Here is a 25,796-nt window from a genome sequence, read left to right as displayed (position 1 = left end):
TGCAAAATGTTGATATACTCCACTACAAAAACACATGCCTTATTAAGGCAACAATATACATAACATCATTCCATGTCAACAGTCCTCAGGAGGCATATTGCTAAAGCTTTTGTGGAAGGAACTTGTAACCAAATGTCAGTAGCAGCCATCAACACAGTAGCTCAAATCCCAGACTGGAATACACTGTTGTAGGGACACAGTAAATCCACACCTAAACATGGCACATGTGAGTGACAACAACATCGACATGTGCAATGTTCAGAGGGTCATAGGACATTACTAGGCTAACAGCTAAGCACTCATAAAATCCTAGCCATTATTATACCATTTCAACCAAATCACTATATCTATGTGATGGAAGATAGTAGAGGCATGTGTGTATGTGTGTATGTGTTTGATTTAATATAGACTGCCTCTGTCCATACAGTATGTGACATGGGCACCACCCCATGGATTTAATGCAGACTACCGCTGTCCATATGTGATGTGGGTATCACCCCATAACAGAATTAGCAACCACACATCCAGTGGTCTGGAGATGGCTTGTAGAGGGACATGGAGGGGCTCTGCTTCACAATGTGTGTATTGAACTTTGTGAAGATGACATGCTTAGTGTTCTGCAGAATGGATATTATGTGGACAGATGGAAAAGGGAATGTTCGATTCAGAGGGCTATGTAAAAGGCTGTCCTGAATGGCAGTCAAATGAAAAGAAATTTAAAACACTATACAATGACTGTAATATACCACCAACCACATACACACACACACACACACACACACACACACACACACACACACACACACACACACACACCAGTTGACTGAGGTCTGATTTGAACACCATACCTGTGTAGATATAGATGCTGCATTCCATACATTGTAAGACTAGCACCACCACAGATGTCTGACTTTAACGCTGTCAGAGTGCACTTTATAGGGGATGGCATTCGCAGTGTATGTATAGAAGAGGATGTTGAGAGGGCTGTACGAAAGTGATGTCTAGTCATGTAGCAGTGTGAAAATACCTTCTGAATGCTACTTGAGTGAAGGCAACAGGACCTGGAGTGATGTTCTTCTGACTACACACACACACACACACACACACACACACACACACACACACACACACTGTGCAAATGATGCTGACTGTGTCCTGCCCTTTGCACAGTTCTGTAACTATGCTTGCCTTTGTCTAATGCACAGACTGACCAGCTAACTGCTTAGTATAATGCCTGTTTTCATTAGGATATGCATTGAATTTCAAGTTTGCTTTAGCCTGCTTAAAATCAATACTGTTATTAGTTGTAGTGGTGGTGCTTTCAAAGAAGTAGTACAGTAATATTACTTATGTATTACTGCTTGTTCATGCCCTGTGCAAATGGTGCTGAGATTATCCTGATCTCTGCTGGGGGGGGGGGGGGGGGGTTGACTTGATCGTCTTGTATCTGATGCACAATATTGAGAAGGCTAAGCAGGTTTTTTGAATAATCCCTTGTTTTCTTCTACTGTTGGATTGCAACTCATCATTTGTGTCTTAACTACTTATCTTTTCATTTGTAGTTATTAGGTTCTATAACTATGCTCAATCACCTATCTATGCAGATGATGGTGACATTGCCTGCCCCCTGTGGGTCTATTTGACATGAGGTTTCTTCAGCTTGATGCACAGGTTGGGAGAATAATACATATGAAGGAAAATAATTTTGTTCTGTTTAAACACTTCAGTGCTGGTTAGGTCTGTATATCCATATCAGTCATATTTATTACTTATGGTATTCTTGTATATATAATCAAAACATTGATTTTACTGAGGTACAGTACATAAACATAGGCAGGCATTGCCTGTTCATTACAGTTTCTTCACTCATCTTTTTTAATCTGCTGACAACATTGTAGTCTGAGATTGACTATATATGATGCTCTCAGTAGCCAGCAAGTATATGGGTAAGTAAAGTCTAGCAAGTTTATATGCATCACTGTTTTTGTTTATATGTGCTTAGCTCCTTTTCTCTTTGAATTGTCATGAGTGTGTGCGCACACACGTGTGTGGGTACTACTCTAGATTCCTGGACCATCTCTGCCATGAGTGTCCCCAGATGCAGGTTACCCAGTTGACCCCTCATCTGTGTCTGTTTGCCCTGTCTTTGATGCTGGGAACAGTGGTTCCAGTATGGTGTACCCTGTTGCAGCTATTTTCTGAGTATGATTTTTATTTTATTTTTATTTTACATTTGTTGACCGGGTTAGTCTAGCTGGATATATGTCCATTTTCAGTAGAGGCCCAGGGAGATAAGCTCCAAAGTTTGAGTTTAATTTAACAATCAGGAAAATAACATGAAAGTAGAAACATAAAACAAAAAGCATTATAACTGTTGTCAAGGTTATAGATTGTAAAAAATACAGTAGTTACAACAAAAAGAGAAAAAGAATTTGTGACAAAGATACTGTTACAAATGACATTCAGAACGATTATTAGCATAATGTATTTTTTTTTTTTTTTGAAAAAGTAGGAAAGGAGAAATAGATGAGCGGATGTAAATAAGAGGTAGATTTTGGGTTATAAGATATGGGTTTTTAGCTCGGTGGCAAGAGCCAGAGTTAGTCAGGATTAATGCAGGGGCACATCCATTGTGATTTGAGGTGGAGCTTAAGTCTCTTTTTAAACAGAGCTTTTGAGGGAATAGTAGAAAGTTCAAAGGATAGTAGGTTCCAGTGTTTTCTCACAGTGTTGGAAAAAAGGGAATCACCAGCCTTGTTGTTTGCTTTGTCAATATTTACAAGAAGTTTGTGTGCGGACCTTAGGGATTTTAGGTTGTGGCAGGGGTGGATAAGGGTAGATAGTATAGGTGTTTTGTCAGGTTGATTGAGAATTTGATGGGCTATGGCGAGTTGATTAATTTTAAGTTGCTGTTGAAGTTCAAGCCAGCCAAGTTGCTTTAGATTAGTACAATGGTGGATTCTGAAAGGGTTACCTGTAGCAAATCTGGCTATGTTGTTGTAGGAGTTTTCTAATTTCAATAGGTTCTTTTTTGACAAGTTAGTGAAAATGGGAGAAGCATAGAGAAGGGGAGATATAAGGTGGGAGTGGGCAATAGTTATTCTAGATTCTGGGGTTAGGAAAGGTTTGATTCTGTAAAGAGAGCCTATTTTTTTATTAATGATTTTCAGAGTGTTGCTTATATGTGTATCGAAGTTAAGGTTGTTGTCTATGGTGATTCCTAATAGTTTGGTAGTGGGATCTTGTGATATAGTTGTGCCATTTTTAGATGTTATTGTAAAGTCTATAAGTGGAGATTTATTGGAGGGTGTAAAGAGAAGGAGTTTAGTTTTTTTTTTGGGTTAAGTAGTAGACAACGTTGTGAAAACCATTCTTCTACAGAGTTAAATATGTGTTGTGTAAGGGAGTGAAGATCTGATACAGATGTGGCTGAGCAGATGAGTGTGGAGTCGTCTGCGTATTGTATGCATGTAGCTTAAGGAACTACTTGGTGGAGGTCATTGATAAATAAAGAAAATAGGAGGGGACCCAATATGGACCCTTGAGGGACTCCAATGTTGACAGGTAGCTGGGAAGATAGAGTGGAGTTCCAGAGTACTGCCTGATGTCTGTTGTTTAAGTAGGATTTGAACCAGTTAATGGTTTGGGTTTCCAAGGAAAAAGATTGAAGAATCTGTATAGGTATTTGGTGGTTGACCATGTCAAAAGCTTTGGACAGGTCTAAGAAGAGTGAAGAGGAAAGGGTATTTTGGTTATGATTTTTGTTGATAGTTTCTGTAAAGGAGAGAAGGGCAGTGGTGGTGCTGTGGAAAGGTCTAAAGCCATGTTGGGTATTAGAAAGTAGGTTGGTTTGGAGAAGATGGTCAAGCAGTTGCTTGTGTATACATCTTTCCATGATCTTAGATAAGGGAGAGAGTAAGGCTATAGGGCGGTAGTTTGAGATTTCAGTAGAATTTCCACCCTTATGAAGGGGGATAATATGGGAAACTTTCCAAAGTTTAGGGACATGACCTTCAGTGATGGTTTTGTTGATGAGTATGGAAAGTGGGTAGGCTATGGATTTGGCACAGTAAATATTCTGGCAGAAATGGTGGGTTCATATTGCAGGGTACCAACATGTAGTATATCTAGACATCTGAAACATAACTTTAGCAGGCAAAATACATGCTCTATGATATTTCTAGTCTCTGCAAGTGTATTGTAACCCTGATCAGTGATGTTGTGTGGGTTTCTCATGTGAGTCATGAGCCAAGGTTCAAGTGCATATCCTGCATCCCCTTCTAAATCTTCTTGTGGAAAGAGACTGCTTGAAAAACTTAGAAACAGTTCACAGGTGTGCAATATGTGGAAGTCATGGAAACTGCCATGGTGTCCTTCACGGATCCCCTTTAGATGCCCGAAATCTCACTTCACCGACAAGGAATCCGTCAGGCCGAAATCACCGACAACGCAGATGACCGACAAGGTGAGAACCCGACGGACTCGGTAAGTGTGCGATAGAGTGAGGGATTTAGTGTTAGGGAGCAGACAGGTAAGTGTGCGATAGTGAGGGACTGTAGTTTTAGGGGCGGGTTAAGTGAGTTAGGGTTAGGGTGCAGGTAGGGTGTGTGTGCGATAGTGATGGACTGTGGGTTTAGGGGTGGGTTAAGTGAGTTAGGGTTAGGGTGCAGGTAGGGGGTGTGTGTGTGATAGTGACGGACTGTGGGTTTAGGGGTGGGTTAAGTGAGTTAGGGTTAGGGTGTGGGTAGGGTAAGTGTACGGTTGTGTCGGGCCTTAGGGTTAGGGTTTGGGTTACGGTTAGTGCATGTATGGTTGTGTGTATTGTCGGTATTTTGTGTTGTCGGTCTGTTGGTGTCGGTGATTTGTGTTTCGGCATTGTGGCGTTTCGGTTAACTAAAGGGGATCCGTCCTTCACATACACTATAAATAAAACCTTATGCATTAAAAAACACCTGACAATTGATGGAATGATAGAATTTTCTGTTGCTGTATCTCCTTCCAAATTCATCAGATGGAGTTTTTATTTCAATGTCTGTGCAATCTATGGCCCATAGTTCCTCAGGAAAAAAGAGCTATGAGATAAAAGTTTTCCAGGGCAGAGATTCTCTCCTCTGGGGTACATTGAAACCATATATGCTCTCCAATATGTTGCAACATTGCACTGAGAAACAGATGGAATATTCTTGAAGTAGAGGCCTGTGATACTCCCCCACTATATCCCTTATGGCTTGCTGAAATGTCTCTGTAGGTAGTACAAGTAACCCTACATATACCTTAGTTTTCCCTGGGTTGGATTCCCATGATTCACACAGGACATCAGGTGAGGACAATAGATGCTCGCTATTTGTTTTATAGTATACTGTGTAGTGCTCTGTTATTTCTTTTCCTATAGTCAGTGATGGGTCAAACATGGTCTGATTATCCTATGCCTTCTAGTATGAGGTCTGGCAGCAGCAGCACCACCACCACCTTGTATTAGATCCTTTTGTACATACAGATTTATAATGGCTGCAGAAACCCTTAGCATTTTTCAAACTTTCCCTGTGGCTATATTCTAGCATGTCTTAGAATTCAGAGATAAAGTGAGACTGGTGTGTTAGTGCACTTTTTTATGTTTCTGAATCACTCCAGCGTGATAATTTGCTCCATTAGTATGTACTTTCACTATTTCTTCACTCATTTGCATATTCCGCTGCACTGCTGACTCTTATTTTGCAGCCACCTATGGTAGGAAAGGCTGTTTCCTGAATCGTAAATAGCTTGCTCTTTGATTCTCATTGCACAAACAAGCATAGCATAATATGTAGGCATTCATGAATCCCAGCCGTGGCAATTCATACAAGCCACATGACTCCTTTTGATGCATTATTTAAAGAAAACATAACAATTCCATATCTTTGGAAGAAAATGTAACCATTGGATGAATATTTAACTTCATAGTTCACGTTTATGAAGAAACGTACCAGATGGAGTGTGGCAGGCTGCAGCATGATAGGCTACAGTTTAATAAAGTGGAGATGAACAAAAAAATGGAACAGTAAAAGTGAAATAAATCTCAGTGGCCTGGTGCGCTTTCTGTCTTATGATAAGAAAGAACATTAAGGACATTGCTGCTAAAGCAGGAGATGGCTTCTTTAATGTATCCTTCTAAAGTACATTTATTTATATATATATATATATATATATATCTGAGACATGCATTTATTATTATAATGTTAAGATTTTTAAGAAGTGCCATGATGTTTTAAATATTAGTTTTGTTGATTCCATCGAGTACCTCTATACTGGGAAAAAACTTTCATTCAACAGCTTGCTAGTGCTATAACTGGGTAATATCAAAAACTGAAAACAGTTAATTTTGTAGATAAAGACTAGAATAAGAAACTTTAATTTGGTACTTCAGAAGTAACTGAAATATATGCTGAGTTACTAGATTTACTAAGTAACTGGAAAGTTTGCAGATTTAAACTGGCAGAAAAATAATTGCCAAGTGGATGCTGTTATACTAATCATTGTCTACTTACACAGCATCTGAAGCTGATTCAGCACATTAAAATGTTATATTTCTTATACAACTGTCTTGTTATTTTGTCTTGTACATCTGTCTGCAGACAGAAACAAAGCAGGAAATGTAAAACATAATCCATGGAATTCAATAAATTCCATGTAGGCTTTGCACGAAGCCTACACGGAGTTTACATGTTAGCGTGATGAGCAGTAGTGTTAATTGCATATTCATGTTGCTCATCGCATTTACATGAATACAAGCAAGGTTTCGTGGCCAGCGACAGTGGTGTTGCTGCAAAACAGTACACAGCAGCATGATCACAGAAACAAGAAGCATTCAAGTTTGCCTATGAGCAAACCTGCCTGGGGGAGATTGCACGGACAGACACATGACTACCAGGGTGAAAATACTCCAATAGCAGCAGTGCTAACACAGTAAAAAAGTGCACTGAGTGCAATGTACACAGAGAAATATTTGTGGAATCAAATAATGGAGGAGGGATAAGTGACAAGGGCAAATACAAGGAAATGTACACTGGGCAGGGAAAGTGTGCTGATGAAAATAGGCACAGACATAAATGATAGGAATGAATAAAGCAGAAGAGGGCATGGTAAATATGGCAATGCCTTCAAAATAAGATATATCAATATATGTACACTTCCAAGACAAGTCATTAGCATTACATTAAGCACATATGTAGATAGCACAGTACGTACTGCTGTTTATACCTCACGTGTGAGTATATCATGTAGATAGAAACAGGCAAAATCATGGACACATTTAAAATATTATAACCATTAATCTGTGGCGTCGACAGACTATAATGAGTGTAACTTATTACACATGCTCTGCAGCAACAGATGTATGCAACTGTAATGATTGCCAGTATTCTATAAGGGAAGCGCTCTGCACTTTCTTCAAAAATGACCACTTTTTGGAGGGGCTAAGAGAGACAGTGTTAAACCTAGAGGTGAAATCAGGGGAAATCCTGGCCAGTTGTGAGATTTGCATGACACAAAATCCCCACCTGCAAGAATCAAACCCATACCATCAGTGTTGTAACTGAGCTGTGTATTTATTGGGTGCAACATAGAAAAGTGTATCACACAAGCATCTAGTAGAACACCTAAAGAGGAGTCTGCACTGTCAAATCCTAATGGGTATGCATCCCAAAAAAAATTGTTCCGTATGGCTGACCAGATGTGTGGGAGCTCATCAGGCCAAATTTGATACACTTGACTAAAGCATCCCTGGATGACATAGATATTGGCCATACAGATAACAACACATATAAATAACACCCTATTATGAGTGGATTCCCTACCATTTGCCACATGTAATAGCAATGGATACTGTCTGAAGCATTTGCAATTGATGTGTGAATTAAAAAGCAATCCATTATAATGAATAGTGCAGCTCTATGTGAGAATGATGGCAATGCATCAACTATGCCTATTTGCACAGAAAGTACAGCAGTGCAATGTCAAGTGTCAATAATCAAAGAAGCTGCCGCTGTGATATTGTACACATACCAAACAATACATGGAGCAACCTCTATAAGCACGTATCAAAATTCATCACATGTAACACACAATAATTGTCCCCCTGACATTGCCTGTGAAAATGTTATGCTGACATGAAATCCAAGCATACATCCATATGTGGCCATGTAAACTATCAAGTGGTAATACTGATGTTATGTAGTGGTACGCCCGTGATACAGTTCAATTAAACTATGGCTGTACTTGTGCTACAACTGGATTTCAGGCTGTATATCAACTCCAAATAAAATGTTTTGTCTAAATCATAGTGAAACTGTTAACACAGTAGTACATCTCTACCTATTTCACACCATTATATTAGTTGTACATCATATGCCTATATTGTTATTAGTGTAAATGTATGGATGAGGACCCTGACACCACTTATGGACACATTACAACTGAGGTGGATGTGGTGCATGCACAACAGTTAATGACACAAATGCTGATAGTCGCACAGTACTGCTGGGGAACAGCTATGTCATCCTTGTGAACAGCAGCACAATAGTGCATACAATGTATTCACCAAGGTTGCAAGTGAATCTCAACATGTCAAATGTTTGAACATATATCAGCATTACAACATGTGGATGAACCCAGATGTTTGTAGCCATGTAATCAGTATGAGATAATATTGCTGTATGTCGGATAACATTTCCAGATGCTAGGAATACACATGCACACCTCTGCCATACTACATCTGCCGATGTGACATACCTCTCAAGATATTTCACAGAATGTTCAGATTTTTGCCTAATATTTTCTGTTTATTCCTCATAAAATGTGTAGTTTTCTGGCAAATCATTCAGGAATGAAGTCACTAAATGATATTAGATAATGACATAAATTTCAGTTCTAGACATCATATCCTTCAGAATATACATAATAATGAAAAACATGTTATTCTAGCAACTTTCTAAGTTTATAGGAGCAATATTTAAAATCTGTCCCTATTTTTGGGACTTTGCCTCCTCACTGTTTCTGGCTATGTCCATATTTCTTGCACTGAGAGGTTGAGAGGTATGCACTGTGATGGTTGAACTAGAACTGTGCAAAATGTTGATATACTCCACTACAAAAACACATGCCTTATTAAGGCAACAATATGCATAACATCATTCCATGTCAACAGTCCTCAGGAGGCATATTGCTAAAGCTTTTGTGGAAGGAACTTGTAACCAAATGTCAGTAGCAGCCATCAACACAGTAGCTCAAATCCCAGACTGGAATACACTGTTGTAGGGACACAGTAAATCCACACCTAAACATGGCACATGTGAGTGACAACAACATCGACATGTGCAATGTTCAGAGGGTCATAGGACATTACTAGGCTAACAGCTAAGCACTCATAAAATCCTAGCCATTATTATACCATTTCAACCAAATCACTATATCTATGTGATGGAAGATAGTAGAGGCATGTGTGTATGTGTGTATGTGTTTGATTTAATATAGACTGCCTCTGTCCATACAGTATGTGACATGGGCACCACTCCATGGATTTAATGCAGACTACCTCTGTCCATATGTGACATGGGTATCACCCCATAACAGAATTAGCAACCACACATCCAGTGGTCTGGAGATGGCTTGTAGAGGGACATGGAGGGGCTCTGCTTCACAATGTGTGTATTGAACTTTGTGAAGATGACATGCTTAGTGTTCTGCAGAATGGATATTATGTGGACAGATGGAAAAGGGAATGTTCGATTCAGAGGGCTATGTAAAAGGCTGTCCTGAATGGCAGTCAAATGAAAAGAAATTTAAAACACTATACAATGACTGTAATATACCACCAACCACATATATACACACACACACACACACACACACACACACACACACACACACACACACACACACACACCAGTTGACTGAGGTCTGATTTGAACACCATACCTGTGTAGATATAGATGCTGAATTCCATACATTGTAAGACTAGCACCACCACAGATGTCTGACTTTAACGCTGTCAGAGTGCACTTTATAGGGGATGGCATTCGCAGTGTATGTGTAGAAGAGGATGTTGAGAGGGCTGTATGAAAGTGATGTCTAGTCATGTAGCAGTGTGAAAATACCTTCTGAATGCTACTTGAGTGAAGGCAACAGGACCTGGAGTGATGTTCTTCTGACTACACACACACACACACACACACACACACACACACACACACATACATACATGTATACCATTTGACTGCTACCCCTACCTATCTAATTACACAAGCTAGAGAACATAGCACTTATCAATTACATCACTGCAGAAGTCTGTTTTCAACAGTGTCACTACCCACTTTATAGAAGTTAACATCATTATCATTGTGTCATTGTTTGCAAAGCCAGGACTGGTGATATAATTATGTGAGCCCCGTTTGGAAAGGACATATAAATACATCCTGGAAACCTAGGTGAAAGAAGATATCATGAATGCACATCACAAAAGTGAGACAGATGTTTTTCATATTGTTGTGTAGATGATATGCATTCACACAAACACACACTTTGAAAACAGCAGTAGTGCAATGATGGAGTTATGTGTCTTCATATTCAGATGAAGGTATGTCCACATTAATAAAAGTTGCTGACAATATCTATGGGATAGGATCATGGTTGACAAATGTCCAGTATCCATAGCAAAAGTAACAATGCAGTTATACTCTGTTAACTCTGGAGTCTGTTTGACAATAGTCATGTCCTAATATATCATTTGCAAGTGCATTGCTGCAGGGCACACATGAATATCAGAAATTATGTATGCAGTCAACCACACATGTCACTGCCCTTCTTATGTTTATGAATGCATGTCCATGTATTGGTGGATTACAGCCCGGAATCCAGAGTTAGACATATTAAACTCCTCTTCACAAAATGCATCACTGAAAAGTTGATTTCTGTGGATGATGGCAAAATATTAGTGCATGCTTGATTCGAATTTCAGGAATTCAATTTGGACTTGTGAAGTAGCAGTGTCCACTGGTGCTCATTGCAAACTGTGTGCAAATGGGGGAATACAGTAACTGACCTGATTGGGACTAACTGCAAAATACATCTGTTTGCTGTTGCTGTTTCATGTCTCAGACTTGCAAGATATTTTATTGGAGAAAATTCTGACAGATAGTATGATGTGGATGCTGTTGTCTATCTTTGAAATGTATTGCAAAGTTTTATTCCATAAATAACTGTTGGCCTTGCCATCCTCATTTGTGTGATGTTAAGCAATGAGCAGTCTTTGTTCTCTGCTTAAAGAAACTTCTGAAAAATTTGAATGTAGTATGGCTCAGTGATGATGGGCAGCCATCAGCACTTTAGACAGTACTGAGCATGGAAAATATGCCTGCTGCCTTGCTTTCTCTATGGCACAAGGTATATGGACAATGAGCTCCTGGTTAGAACACAGGTGTGCCAGGGTTCAAATCCAAATGATTCTCTTTTTTATTTTTTACATATGGTGTCAGAAAGTCATTACTTAGGTAAAAATAATCAGGAGTGCAAATGTGACTATCAACAAGTACACTAAGGTATATGCCTTCTCCAAACTGTATCAGTAATGCCTACCACAATACCACTTCTCCAACTAGTAGCTGTTTGGCAGGACTCATTGCAAATTGGGATTTAATTAAGTGTACAGCTTGTTACAAATGACAAGGCATGGTACATCTTTTGAAATGATTAGTATGACTCAGCAAATATGCTAACTATTTGTGTAGGGATGGATATCCTGAAAAGTGTATGCTATATGTTTCTTCATATTAAGGACAGATTCCATATCATATTAGATGAAAATTTCATCCATCATCATATGAACATGACACAAAGGGAATCCTATAGCAACTTTTGTAACCTTATTGAATCAAGGTAATATGTTTGTATTATCCATCAGCAGAGTCATGTCAATATGCAGAAAACATGATATGATCTGTTCATCCATCAGCCTAACAGATACAAACCTGTAAAGAGGTGTGGGAGTGAAGGGGTGAATACAAGGAGAAATGGACATACACATAATGTTTTGTCACATAACATTCATGGACATGTTTTTGGTCTGTTCTCATTATTAAGCTGCCATACTCTACAGTATGAAGTGACCAACATAGTGGTAAAGAAGGGTTATGAGTGGGATGACAGGCTTATGATAATGGATAAATATGTCATAGTTAAGAGGATGGACGCCAAAACAAGTATTTTGTTTTTGCCAGTATCCAATATATCTCCATGACAACTCAAACATGTGGCAAATGTTAAGATGTGGGTGATTAAACATATTGTAGACATATATCATCGCACTAAGAAATGATGCGAGCTGCATCTGGAATCAAACCCTTGATGGTATGGCAAAAAAAAAAAAAACTTCAGTCAAGTGATGTATGTCAGCACTCCACATAGGAAGTTACACCTTGTTCTATCCAGCTGTATACATGACTGTCAGGGAAACTGTTTCAAAGTAGTGGCTTTACTCTGCTTTAAATCTGTTTTCCTACAGGGCAGCATGTTTAAGCACCTTTGTGTGGAGATGACTGCAATAGAGGGAGCAATGGCAAAAGCTCACCAGGTTTTGGCATAGGACATGAGAAGCCATTCAATGCCATTTGGCACTAGTGCATGATGCCAAACTCCATTCAAATGCAGAGGATAAAAGGTGAAGGTTTTTTCATGGTCCATTTCTACCCTTGTGGGTTGTGAGTGATTTTATATTTTGACCAGATTCAATATGTGAAAATGGAGTTGATAGTAAAGTGGTGAAATGGGGGGGGGGGGTGCAAGCATAGGGAAGAACAAAGGGGAAACAATACAGGAATTTGCATAAGGGAAATGGGAAAGAACTGTAAATATCCACTTCTTCAATACAGTAATGTGCACACGCAGAGACAATTTGATGAACTTGGACTGTCACCACAACATGGATGTTTTACAACAACACAATGATGTTGTATAGCCAATTGGACCAAATCAAGTTTTTTGAGAAGACACAGGTCTACCTGAGATGGTTGACAATCCATTTGATCGACTTTCATTTGGTCGACAATTCATTTGGTCGACAGGCAGATTTGCCCCCCTCCCCAATGTTGTGCGACCCTGGAGTTGATATATATATATATATATATATATATATATATATATATATATATATAGTTAGGGGGGGTGTGGGAGGCACAGCCCCCCACATTAGTGGGTGTGGGGGGCGAAGCCCCCCACATAAAACTGCTTGTCGACCAAATGAACTGTTGACCAAATGAGTGTCGATCATATGGCCTGCCGACCATGTGATAGGGATCCGAAGACACATATGCAATGTGGAGAGATATATATGGGACATATATGTTTTATTTTTTCTGTTACAGGTACCCATTTTTTTTTTTTGTATTTCAAAAAGATAGTGTTGTGGAAGGGACCTAGGAGTGTGAGGGTCAGGTAGGTAGGGTAGGTGTGGAAGCAGGTGCAGGCAAACAGGACAGACAAGACAGACACAGGGACAGTGATGGACGCAATATGCTGAAGGACACCATGACTGATGACAGGTATAAGACATCAGAGGTACATGCCCATCAAGCATGGGAACAGTGAGAATCTAGTCCTCACTCTCAGAACTGTCATTACTGTTGCCTTCCACAGTTCCCAGTGAGACTGCTTGATGTGGGAGTCTCTTTTCCTCTTTTAATGAGCAACCTCTCCAGGTGGTTAATGTCGGCATCAAGGCCAGTATCTATTAGATCACGTACCATCCCTGGGCAGCTCCTGACAGGTGATAAAATCACCGCATCCCCCAGTACTGCTGGAGGGTACCACTGCACAACCAGCCAGGGCAATGCAACTTGATGTGGCTTGGCCAGGTAGGGCAGGGACTGTGTAGTTAGTACTGTCAGGTTGTGTACCAGAGGTACAGGCTGTTGGTGTAGCAGATGGTGGTGGGTTGGCTGGCTGAGCCACAGTGGTCAGCCCACCTCCTTGTGCTGAAATACATTTGATTTGTTGGAGAAAATGTATGACATCAGACTAGTGTGATTCCAGGTAACCCACAAAAAAAAAAGAGCAGGAGAGTGTGAGATAGAGAGAGAGAGAGAGATAAGGGGTGGGTAAACCAAAAAAGAAAAGAGATGGTTAGAACCATGACACATCACATTTTTATAATAGTAGCTATAGAACATTCACAATCCGAAAAATGGTTATGAATTGTTACAAGTAATCCTTGGAATATGCACATATTCCATATATGCGTTTAATGGTATTTCAGAGTAACTCAACAACATGACATTAAAGGTAATAGTGCTGCCTTTCAAACTTAAAAATTATATTTGTTGAATAGAAATCTATAGGATATTTGTAAGAATTGAACCACATAAAATGAATACACTTTTATACTTGCCTAATACAATTATCAAGAGCTACAGAAGAAAGCATGCATGCTTGCTGTTACAGTTAACAAATGCAAGTTGAAGTTGATATTGATCTATGGAACTACATTATATTAAATACAGTCAGGGTCAGTTGTTTTTCAGACATAGCCCTTGACTCTCAGTCACTCCAGTCTCTCAGTATGTGCATTCCTATTCACTGTGATTTCCTCTGCAGTTGTAAAATAAAGAATGAGAGAAAATGAGACATGAAAGCATTATTCATACCAGTCTTGGCTATGTACATCATTCCATGTAATTTTTAAGTTGCTTGATATGTATAGCTACACAACTGGGGTGTCAGCAGTTTGAAACTCATCCAGGCACTAGTCAAGTTGTGCTTTCTTGTACCACTTAAGCTCACTGTAGTGGTGCCTATACAGCTCCCCAGTGCATGAAATGCCACTTGCACTGCAGACAGCCTTGGCTAATCCTTTCCAAGCCTCAGCCTTATACTGAGACCCAGTACAGTCTCCCTGCAGCAGCCTACAGCTGTTGCACTTCCAACGGACTGTAGCAAAGATTTTTGACTCCTCCACCCCTTCTCACCTCTAGTCACTGAATTTGGCACCATCCTTCCCTTCTTCTGCTTTATCTGCAAAGGTTCTTCAACAACAGTTACAATTATATCCAGCCAAATTATTTTATCGCATTTTAAGGCCAGTATGCAAACACGCACAACTATACTAACCATGTCTGCATGATGGCAAGCAAAGATAAACATTGCCAATCAAAGAGGAAGGGAGTTTATGAAACAACAATGATGATCCGAGATTTGGTATTGATTTATGGCATGTGTGCTGCTATACCTGGTCACACATTGTCCAGTGGTCACCAATGAAATGCTAAATTACTTGGCTTTTAAGCCATGACTTTGGAGGGATTAGTGGGATGACTTGACACATATTTTGTGGGGACTTATACACTGTTGAAAGTAAGTTCTACAGTGAGGGATTCAAACCTATGTAAAAGAGAATATATACATTTCCACATAGGTGATTATTTCTCATTGTCACAGAAGACGTGTTTGTCAACCATGGTCATTACAGATATACAACTGAAAGGGTGATTGGTGTTATACTTCAATTAAGCCTGTATGCGTTTGACATTAAAAAGTCCTAGCTAATGCATTCTCAAGTATGATGCAGGACTAATGTCTGACAATATACTGGAAATGAATAGACTTGAATTAATTTATTAATTGAGTTTTGAGTTATGATATATACCTCACAGTACTTTCTGTTTTACAGATATACTTGGTTTATATGAGGGGTGTAGATGATTGTCAGTAAACTATTGTGTCCATCAGGGATATGCAACTGCATTTTTTATTGCATAATCATCACTGTCATGCAAAACCAGTTATGCACATAATGCACATGGCACCTTCAAAAGTATGTGTATGCAAGCAGTAATGATATGTTTCTGTCAATCAACCAACTATACATAGATATTGGTATCTAGTATTCCCTTCATAATCAAAGTTTTGTGAAAAATTACAGAGGGACACCCTTACTAAAAGGAGGAATGTGCTGGATTTGAATCCTGGCTTACATGTGCTCTGATTATGAGCTCACTGCACTTACACCTGGTGCCACAGGGAAAGTTAGGCAGCAGGTCTATTTTCCATACTCAGTACTGTCCAGAGTGCTGATGGCTTCACATTACCACTGAGCGTCTTTGCATGAAGGAAGGTAAACCAAATTAAATTTTTCACTTTTTTCCTTAAGGAGTGAACCCTGTTTGCACATGGGTAGACAATGTGCAAATGTAAAAGGCAATAGCAAAAATATATCACTTAGTTAAATACTTCCTCAGTAAAAATGACTACTGTGGGACTTCAACCCCACTTTACCTATGTTCCCTCTTTTTTATTTCAAAGTATTTGTACCTTTTGCCACAGAGGCAACCGGGTAACAAGTAGAATTTCTGCAGCCATTACCATCCATGTTGTTGACCATCAAGCAATGCTGATAAGCGTGTTTGCATTCTACAAGGTGATTGAAATTACATTTTCACTTTTTAAGCTAACCATGCTTGTGCTATACAATGCTCTGCGCTGCTCACACGGTAAAAATGATAAAAAGGGAAACAAAGGTTAAACAATTAGACAGGTCTGGAATTGAACCACCAGACTATTGCACTTACGCAACACAGTTGTAGTAGATTATCTCTCTTTGCCACAGATACAGTTTTGCAATACTAGTCAAATCATATGCATACAAGAAATTTACAATTCAGATCCAATATTAACAGATCATACAGTTTGACATTCTCAGTTGGTTGCACATGTGTGGCTAACAGATTTAGTGGAGTGAATATGCTTACAAAAGTTCATCTCAGTCTTCTTTGTATTCTGGTCATTCTTCCATTATCTCTGCTTTACTATTAGACATGCAATATGTACTGCATTTCCTATCAGTTTTCTTTAAAGGTGTGATAGAAGTACATATCAGTGAACAACAGTTTTCAGCAAAGGCAGGAGACTTATGCTAATATGGACAAAAATATATGTGTGGTGCTTGATTTTATTTAAAAGCTCACACTTTGTAAGTGTATCCTCACTGGCACACCCAATGCAGGGAAGGGTGCCAGATTTGCTGTTGTGTTTCCTTCACTCACACTAATCATTCCCAGTTGCAAGCCATTAGCACCTAAGTATGGTGTAGAGGCTACACTGTTTATATCCACTAAATGAAGTCAAATGTTTGGAATTCAGCAATACTAATGAGTTTACACCTCATTAGCATCTTCACAGTGCTCAGAGGGAAGAATCTACACTATAGAAGGTAACCATGTAGCTAGAGAATGTGGAGGTTAGAGACTTGTTTCAGACAAAGCAAAGATTGGCATTTCTTTGAAGGATATTTCTCTGCAGAGGAGCACGTCTTTTGCTACAGGATGTTTCTATTATTGAAGGACATTTAGATTGTAACCTTTTAGAAATGTGTTTCCATAGCCAGTAGAAAAATAAAGGTTGATCTGTATGAACTTCCTATACTTCACTGTTGGAATAGACAGCTTCTGCAGGGCTTTACATTTATGAGATACACAGGTTATGCTTACAACACAAGTGTGTTCTTACCATTTCCTTTTGGAATTTCACCTGGAATTGCAGAGAACTTTAATTGTGTTTTTTTTTCAATGCAAGGGGCTGTACACATGGCTGACAGTGGTGTTGCACCTCTCAGATCCCCCAAGGCAACCTTTACAGCAGTAGTGGGCACAGTTTGAAAACTGACTGGCATTCATAGCTTGCATTATTGACTATTTTAGCAATGCTGTCATCCAGTAATCAATGACATAACTGCATTCTTCAGTATAGGAATGTTAAAAGAATGAGGGTATTTGTCCAGACCTTTACATTTGTGCTGGACAGTGGTGGACTTCAACCTACCATTCTGTTTTCCTAAATGAGAAGTGCATATCAAGTGACAATAGGTGCACAATGATTATTTTTTAAAGAAATACATTAGTTATGTGACATTAATATGTTTTCTCCTTCTCTGTTTTATGTCACATAGGATTATTGCACCTAAGCCAGCAAATCCACGAATACCCCCTTTTAGTGAAGCTGAGAATGGGGTCATTATTCAAGCTTTGAGCTGCCATAGAGCCTTTGCACTTGCCAGAGATGGGGGGTATGACAGTTAGAAAGGGCATGTGAAACCAGGTATCCACTAATGTCAGTGTTGACCACAGTTAAGATCAGGTGCAGCATGGGAACACTGACATGATTTCATTGGCATGGAGGAGAAAGGCTGCATTTGCTGAGAACAACTGGCAACAGGGGTTGGTCCTGCTACTGACCCACCACTGACACCAAATGAGGAGTTCCTGTCCACTGTCAGAGATCCTGACAGCTCAGGAGAGTCCACATCATGTGATTGATGTTGGTGCTGATGTGGCTGGGAGGCCAAGTGTATCCCTGGAGAAGTTTCCATGTAGGCTTACATATAGCAATATTATACTGTCTTGTAGTATAAAATATAGGTTGCCTGTTACTGCTTGTGATACATGTTTTATATCTGTACTTATTGATAATTCATAGTTATACAAAAGATTGTGGTAATAGACATGGGGGTGGGGGGACAGCTAAGACAAGTATCAGTTAAAGCTATTTTTACAGGGCACAGAGCCGATTGTGTATTCACTGTCCCTGTGTTGTTCCCATTGTGATGCATAAAAGCCATCCTTCATTGCTTCATTTCTTCCAGGCCCATCTTCCTTGCAAAGTTTTGAGACATCTGCACACTGTAAGCAAATGTTTCTTTTCTTAGTATTACTAAGCAATATTTAGATATTTTATCTGCATGTGTGACGAGGGTGTAATGAGTGTTTGTATTGCTGTAGCAGCTGCAATTCTGTGACCAGTGTTACTTTTTGTTCAGATACTTTTAATTAATGTTTAGGGCAGTAGTAATTTCATTCCTGTGTTTGCTGCTTATTATCACAGGTGATCTTAAGAGTAGAAGTGTAGACTCCTACCACCTGATATGTAAGTATTGATAGGCTCTGATGATGATAGTGGCCAAAAGGAGGCACAGTCGGGAGGTGGAGTGATTCAATCTGAAACTGAGGTTGTGACTCATACAACCCCTGGATTTCCTTCAGACACAGTCAGTATCCCTACACATGCCCATTCCAGTGAGCCCTCAAACAGTGAACAGGTGGAGGGTGACATAGTTGATCAGAGTAGTGTAGTTACTGTGGTCTCAGTGTTGATTGACTCTGGCCATAGCCAAAGTGTGGGAAAGGAGCCACACAGGAAGGTCAGTAGGGTTGCTCGAATGAGGCCCATTGTCTGCCCTCCAACTGATGCCAGTGTCATTACGTGCCATTTGACATATGTATAGGGTCATCATGGAACAAACAGATAAAGAACACAAAAAACAGTGTTTTGCAGTGGGGCCAGCCACCCTGTCCCCCCCCCCACAACCCTGCTACTTAAATATACTAACTCCGAGATTGCACTACAATGGGGAAACAGGTAAATTCCCTCTTCCCCAATGTTGTGTGCTTCGGCACTGTAGTGTTTCTTAGCGGTTCATTGAACCGTTATTCGCGAAAGTGCACTTTCACATAAGGGGTCCTCTACTTATCTTTTTTGAAATAATGAAATTTCGACAAAGAAAATTAGACCCATATATATATATATATATATATATATATATATATATATATATATATATATATATATATATATATATGTATATATAGATAGATAGATAGAGATAGATGTGTGTGCATATCTGTATATATATATATATATATATATATATATATATATATATATATATATATATATATATACACATATATATATATATATATATATATATATATATATATATATATATATCTACATCTATATATATATATATATATATCTATATATATATATATATATATATATATTCTGAAACATCGAATTGATATTTCGGAATATTGAAATTCCAAAACAAATCCAAAAACCTCCCCAAAAATTTAAATGTTTGTGCGGGGCAAGCCCCTGCACCCCACACCCCCGCTACTTAAATATTCCAACTCCAACATTGCACAGCAGTGAGGAAAAGGGAACTCTTCCATTCCCTGCTGTATGCAGATCTCCATTCACAATGTCGGGATTCCAAAAGTTCGATCATATGGTCTTGGCCATATGAAATTCAATATTTCAGGGTTACGGCATTGTGAAGTGTTCCTATATATATATATATATATATATATATATATATATATATATATATATATATACATATACATGGGTCTACTTTAAATGATCGAAATTTCAAAATGTCATACGGCCGGACGATATAATCGAAGTTTTAAATTTTGAACATTCAAATTAATACACATTTATGCATGGGGTCAGGACCCTCTGCACCTCCACACCCCCCCACTATTAAAATATACCAACTCTGAGATTGCACTTCAGTGAGAAAAAGGGAATATTCCCATTCTGTACTGTATGGAGATCTCTGTTTAAGTGTTTGAAGTTTTAAAACTTCAATCATATGATTTTAGCCATATGAAATTCGAAGTTCTGAAATTTCGATCACTTAAATGGGACCTATATATATATATATATATATATATATATATATATATATATATATATATATATATAGATAAATATAGTCACTATCATGCTGTAGTATAGCATTCAGGAATTGGTGTTGAATCCTGGATGGTGATGCCTGTGACACCTCGAGCATGTCCCCCTGTGGGTCACTGATAGGGTCCTGTAGCTAGTATTCTGAGTTTTAGACATACCTCGGTTTCTACAGGTACTGGTTCCCCTCATTTTGCCCTTTGTTCTCAGGTTATGATGACAGATGTTGTAAAGTTCATGGATTGTGTATCTCTCCACCCTGTAGTGCTCTATTATTTGCACCTCATGCAGATCACGAAAAGTTAAATGGTGTCTAAATACCCTTCCCCTCCTTGCCCATGGTCTATCACAGCACCAGCACAGACTTCAGCCTGTTACACATACATATGCAGAAGACCAGCAGCCCCTAATATTCTTTCCCTCCAGTGTAGCTTCTGTAGCTATATTCCACTCAGTTTTGGAGTACTTGGCAAAAGCCTACACTAAGTGTGCATGCATGATTGCGTTACTGTATATTGATAGCTTCTCCATCTTGGTTTGGTTGATAAGCATACATTTCAGCTGTTTATGCAGTAATAAGCATGCCATGATGTTTACTGTGTTTGCACAACTCTACAGATTGTGTGGAGCTGCTTACTGAATTCAAGTCAGTGCACTATTGTGTACAACAATGCACATCATTGTGTGACATAGACATGTTTTCAGCAGGCCGTTTATTGATTATTGAATCCTGCCAGGCTCTAGTAGGGTCCAAAAAGCATAACTGATTAGTTTTAAACATGTCAGGTTACCATTAAATCTGAGAAATGTAAATGTGTGTATTTCTTTGATGAAAATGAATGACAAAAAGATATGCTAGGAAGATATGAAAGATGTATAATATGTCTGACAGTTAAAATGATGACCCAGCAAAGCTGGTGTTATTTGTTTTTTTTTTCACCAATTTCAGTTAACCGTATAATTTTTTTTCTTTAAATGGGTTAGGGAGTGCAGTAGCTAAAATAGTTGCACAGCAATTTTGAAGAGCTTTGTCCCCTCCAGGCAAAAAGAAAAATATATATTTTGTCATTTTTTGTTAGGAATGGCACAAAATTCAAGCATGGCTTATATATAGCCAATTTTGTTTAAAGGAAATTAACTACATCTATGGGATATTGTGTGTTGTATTATGATCCTGTTTAGAGTTCCACCTTAAGATGACAGACGGAGTGCAGCGGAAGCGCTCATGTACAGTAGCAAGGATTGGTGATGTAGATTATAAAATCCACTTAAACACTTTGAGAATTAGTATCCTACAATAGAGAAGGAAAAAGCAGAATATGATTTGAAGGCAAAAATTGTATGTGATACCAAATAAAATATATGAGAATGGGAGAAGTACAATCAGCAGGTGAAAGCAAACCTCCCAACCTGTTAGAGCAAAAAATCCAGAGAAAGCCAGAAATAACAAGGAGGAAGGCCTAAAATAGGGACTGATTTTAAATACTGCTCTTAGAAAGTTGCTACAATAATAGGTTTTGTGTTAACATGCATTTTCAGGATGATATGAAGTCTGAAACTCAAATGTATGTCATTATTTAGTGACTTCAATCCCCGGTGATTTGCCAGAAACACACAAATCTTATGTAGACCAGGTCAAAAATATAAGTAAAAAAATCTGAACTGTTGAGAGGTATGGGTGAAGCATACTTTCCAGTAATGAGAAATTAGCAAAACATTTTTTCCACAGATATTAATGAGCAAGCTGCAGAGACTTCCACCATGACTTTCCATGAAAGATCCAAGGTTTTCCAGTAGACTCTGACTGAGGGAAGATGACTTTGGGGTTATACTCAAGTACCTGTGTCAGTACTTCTCTTGCACCTTGGCAGGCTCAGTATGCTGCACTACTGTTATCCATGTTGCAGTTTTCATATACCCATATAGATTTGCTTAAATACTGTGCTCTAGGAGCATAAATTATTTTCAGTAAAATCATAAACATTTTTTTTAAATTGCCATATTATTTTAGCAATTTACATTTGTATGTGTAATGCTTCCATTTAAAATAAGATGCCTGGTATACTATTTTTGGCACACATCCCTATCTGAGACTGTGTAAATTTAAAACAGAGATTGACTTAAAACGCTCAGAAACATGCATTTTGTAAGGTTAGGGCATGACTCATAATTTTTGTTTAATGTATTTGCCATACCAAAGTGCCCTAACTGAAACTTACAGCTATTTAACATAAACAAAGTTATTTGAAAAAGTGTTTGTGCTTTTACTCATACCTCATGATGCTAAAATATACCGTTGCTCTTTTACTCTGGTTGATTATAAACCATTTAATTTTTCAAGTAGCTTTGTGATGCCAAAACAAAAAGCCAAACATATTTTCAAATATATTTAGATTATTTAACAAGATCCAGTCTTAATGTTGAATATACCTAACACAATTACAGCATGAAACATGCACAATGTTCCAAAACTCAGCAATTCATTCATAATTTGTTTTGATTGCATAAAAGAGTAAGCCCACATTTCAAATCCAATCACTAAGAAAATTTATTTTATACTGTACTTAAACTAAATTACCCATGTGATTGCATAAAAAGTGATAGCAAATTACAACTGTAATAAAATAAATTACAAACTAATGACATCAGTTAGTGTAGATGGCATCCACTGCTTGAGTGCCTGTTTCATTTTTGGGCTGGATACATTCAACATTTCCTCTGTGTGTCTATATGCCAATATAGGACTTGGCATAATGGTTAAGGTATCTAACGTGTAGACACAAGGGGCAGGGCTGGATTCTAAGCTTAAAAAGGACCCCAGGAATCACTAGCCTCATAGTCACCTGTAGAATTCTTACATGGGACCTCTGTTTTCCTTTCCCATTCCAAATAAACACTGGTAGTGAATTTGGTATGGCTAAAAATTCCCCATAGCTGTAAGTATGATGCATGTGTGTGTCTGTGTGTGTACATGTGTGTGCCTTTGTGTCTGTCCAGTAATGGACTGTAATCTGGTCCTGTACTGTTTATCTGCCTCATTATAACTGAATAATAGTATAGGCTTTACCTTCTGTCAATCCTAAATATAATAAAGCAGATTTCACCAAATGAATAAATAAATGTATTCTTCAAATAGACCCCCAGATTCTCTATGCCTTGCATGGTGTGCAGGATTAGGGCAGGAGCTCCAGCAGGCAATATGTCTGCCGTGCGATTCAGGAACAGCTTGCAGGGGCGTGCATGAGTGCTCCTGAACTAGTCCTGCACGGACTAAGCCCCTGTTTACAAATCACCCCATTTGCAGGAGAAATCCTGCAGGAGAAATCCATGCAAATGAGTTGAATTTGTGATCCAGGAAGCTTGCAACCAGCTGTGCAGGATTAGTGCAATCTGCGGAAATGTACTCGGTTAGTAATCGAGTACATTTCTGCAAAATCCAAAACAGAGCTGTGACAGCTCCAAATAAAGGCTGCATATCAATTAGGAAGCATGCCAATGGCCAAGTGTAAGGCCATTGGCTTTGCAAACAGCCAAAAAGATTAAAAAAATCAGCTTTTAATTTTTTTTAGCTGATCTCGACTGTTTAAGCTTAGGGCAGTTCGTAGGTTCATAGGTTCATACTAGGCTATCTGCCCAAGGGCATTTATAAGCCTAGCCAGAGTTTTGTGGCTTTCACCACCCCTTTAGTTTGGAGGATACTATGCCCATTATTTTGCTGTGCCTCTGTCAAGCAATGACACTGAGATAATCCCTGGGGTATATCTGCGATCTCCCATCCATTGGTCAAGATTTCTCTTGAACAAAGCCAGTGAGGTGCTCTGCCTCACATGTACCGGGATTTTGTTCCACAGCATAGGGAGTCTCTGGGTGATGAATCTGTCCCTCCAGCATGTCCTATTAATAACCGTGTCAAGGTTTAAGTCTCCCACCCTTGTAGTTCTGAGGGATCTAGATTTTTTGAGGTGAAGCATGTTCATCAATTCTGGGTTGGACATGGCCTTGTATGTCAGGCACAGGTCACCTCTGAGCAGACGGTAGGTGACTGAGTAGAGCTGAAGTTCCTTCAGTCGGGCAGCATAGGACATATTTTTGAGACCCTTTATCCTTTTGGTGAGGAACTTTTGGGGCCTTTCCAGTTGCTGCAGGTGTCGTGTCAGATACATTCCGAATGGGGCATTGTACTCAATCATTGGCCTGATGAGTGATGAGTACAGGGGGACGATGACTTCCCTTGATCTAGATGTGAATCCCTTCATGATCAGGTGGGCAATGTAGAAGGTTTTCCTAACCACTTTGGCAACGTGAGTATCAAATGAAAGGTTACTGTCAACCTGGGTACCCAGATCCCTGATAACCTCTTCTGTGCTTAGTGGGTTGCCGCCTATATGGTAGCTAGGGGTAACCTTGTTTTTCCCGAAGGGTATGACTATGCATTTTTTGGCATTTAGCTTTAGGCCATGGTTCTGGCACCAGTTTTCCATTTCTATAAGACCCTTCTGAAGGATATCAGTGTCAGATGTGTTCTCAACTATGGCGCCCAGTTTGCAGTCATCTGCAAATTTTGTCAGCCATAATCCTCCTGTGTTTGCTTGTACTTCTGAGAAGTAGATGCCAAACAGGAGAGGGCCCAGGACTGAGCCCTGTGGGACACCACTTGTGACAGGCTTTGAGTCTGACATGGCGCCAGCAACTCTGACCTTGTGGGTTCTGTCACTTAGCCAATTTGCAACCCATCTTGTGACGTATGGGTTTACATTTAAGCTGATGAGTTTTTCAATGATACCTGAGTGGGGTATTGTGTCAAAAGCCTTTGCCAGGTCAAGGTAGGCTGTGTGGACTGCCTTTCCCTCATCAATGGCCTTGGTGACTGTTTTGAAAAAGTCCACCAGGTTTAAAAGGCATGATCTGCCCTTGACAAAGCCAAACTGGGTCGGCTCCAAAGTCTGCATGTCTCCTATGTCTTTATTTATGAGTTCCATTATGATCCTCTCCATAGCTTTGCAGATCAAGCCTGTCAAGCTGATGGGACGGTAATTTCCTGGGTCGGTGGAGGCACCTCCTTTGTGAAGTGGGACCACAGTTGCCGTACGCCACTCCTTAGGCACATATCCTGAGGTGAGGCTAAGATTAAACAGCTGCCCTAACTGCGGGTTTAATTCCTCATTGAGTTCGTGGAGCACACATCCGGGGACACCATCTGGTCCCATGGATGCTGTGTTTTTTGCCTTGGAGAGAGCAGTTCT

This window comes from Protopterus annectens, chromosome 1.part2 (genome assembly GCF_019279795.1).
Source record: "Protopterus annectens isolate FY-2018-M chromosome 1.part2, PAN1.0, whole genome shotgun sequence".
Lineage (NCBI taxonomy): Eukaryota > Metazoa > Chordata > Ceratodontiformes > Protopteridae > Protopterus > Protopterus annectens.
The sequence above is the reverse complement of the archived record's forward strand: the minus strand, read 5'-3'. Positions refer to the sequence as shown.